This window comes from Octopus bimaculoides, chromosome 6, assembly GCF_046866305.1.
Source record: "Octopus bimaculoides isolate indiv1 chromosome 6, ASM4686630v1, whole genome shotgun sequence".
Lineage (NCBI taxonomy): Eukaryota > Metazoa > Mollusca > Cephalopoda > Octopoda > Octopodidae > Octopus > Octopus bimaculoides.
The window spans coordinates 78,866,138-78,868,438 of NC_142933.1; the positions used below are offsets into that span (position 1 = coordinate 78,866,138).

The following is a 2,301-nucleotide window of genomic DNA, read 5'->3' on the forward strand; positions in this document are numbered from 1 at the left end:
CATCACCACCACCACCATCACAACCACAACTACCACCACTAACACCACCACCACCGCTACAACTACCAACACCACTAATCCCCATCATCACCACTAATACCACCATCTCCACCAATACCGCCATCAGAACTACCCCCACACCATCACCACTACTACCATTACCACCACCACCTTTATTACCACCATCACCACTAACCCTCACCGCTATCATTATCAATATTCTCACCACCTGCACCACTTGTAACACCATGACAATCATCACCATGACAACCACGATCACTCTGAACCCGAAACAACTTAGTTACAAAGTTAGCTTCTTGATGGTACGACCACTCTCTCACTCACTCTCTCACTCACTCACTCACACACACACACACACACACACACACACACACACACACACACACACACACACAAACACACACACACACGTGCTCACATACACTCACACACATAAAACAGATGGGACAGTCGTGGCAGGAACACCGTTGATCATAAGTCTGCTCGGTCAGGTTCAGCTCTGAACGAGCAGACATTATAATTAAAAGTGTTCCTTTCTGACTACAAACAACATCGACAACACGATTAACATCAACCATGCGGTAAACTCCACCAACAACATCGACCGGCAACAGCTCCTCCACCATCACTCTCACCATCATCACCACCACTACCACCACCGCAACTATTAGTGGCTCTACCAACAGCCCGTCATCACCATAGAGCTTACTTTTTTTCTCTTGGCTGTCTATCCAGTAAAGAATCCAGCTGCTTCTTCTGTCTCATACACCCTGTATACCAATTAATTACTGTAAGAAAGTTAACAAACAACAATAATTGACAAACAAAATACTATCAAAATAAAATGAGGAAAAGTTTTTTAAAAAATGAAAAAAAAATAATAATAATGAAAGATGGAAAGAAGGAAAAATGTAGGAGGGAGGGAGAAAGAAAAATGTCTTCTCTTTAAACGTGGAGAATATTTAAAGCAATGAAGCAAGTGTAGTGTTTCGGAAAGGAAACCTATCTCACTGGAAATTAAATAAACGATAAATACTCACACACACACACACACACACACACACACACACACACACACAATACACACAAACACGCGCACACACATACATACACGAACACAAGTGTATGTGTAAATACGTGTACACGTGTCTGTGAATATGTACGTGTGTGTGTATGTATGTCTGTGCTTAAATGTGTATTTTTGTGCCTTCATTATAAATGTATGTGTATATTTAAAGAAAAACTTGAATATAATCGAGTATTCAAACACATATCTAAAAGAAAAGCTATTTTCCATTATCTATCCATCTATCATGAGGTTTCTCTCTGTCTGTCTGTCTCTCTGTCTCTTTCTGTCTCTTTCTGTCTCTTTCTCTCTCTCTCTCTCTCTCTCTCTCTCTCTATATATATATATATATATATATATATATATATATATATATAGAGAGAGAGAGAGAGAGAGAGAGAGAGATGCAGATATATATAACATATATATATATTCATACATGTATATGTATATATATGTGTGTATGTGTGTGTGTTTGTGTAATATACATCGTACATACAAACATAAACACGCACATAGCCACACAGATATTTTCACATACATATACACGCACACACACACAGGCACGCACGCACACACAGACACGCACGCACACACATACACGCACGCACACACAGACACGCACGCACACACGCACACACAAACACATGAACACACACATACACGCACGCACATACATACTACATACATACATACATACATACATACATACATATGTTTGTATGCATATATATTACATCAAAGTGAGTTAGTAGTAAAACAGAGCAAGCAAGCAAGTGGGGAAAAAAACCCCAGAAAACTAATTATTTGGTAAATCAATTTATAAAATGTGATAAATACTCTATCTGTTTATATTTATTTTTTTGTGTTTCTTTTTTCGTTTTCTTCTCTTTTTTTTTTCTTGTTTTTTATTTTGTTTTGTCTTTTCTTCTTTTTTATTTTACCTTCTCGCGTTGAAAATCGCAGAAAACAAAATAACAGACAGCCAAAAGACCATGTTTCATCGATAATACCTACTTAATCTGTTATTACCCTCACTCCTCCTCATAACTTTTGTCATCGACGAATTAAACAATGATGGCTTCTTTGTGGTCATTTCGTTCAACTTCATAGTCGTCCGAAGCGAGGACGAAGTGCGTTGGTCACCATAGTTTTACCTGTTCCCTCCCGCTGTCAGCGCGCCGTCTACACCTCAGCATCTTCTAAGTCGAGCT

The 2,301-nt window shown here is 38.7% G+C and overlaps 1 pseudogene; it reads left to right on the forward strand.

Annotated features, from left to right (window-relative positions):
- LOC149135278 (uncharacterized) overlaps positions 1-97 on the forward strand; it is a 1,450-nt pseudogene extending 1,353 nt beyond the window's left edge.
- Positions 98-2,301: the final 2,204 nt, after the last annotated feature.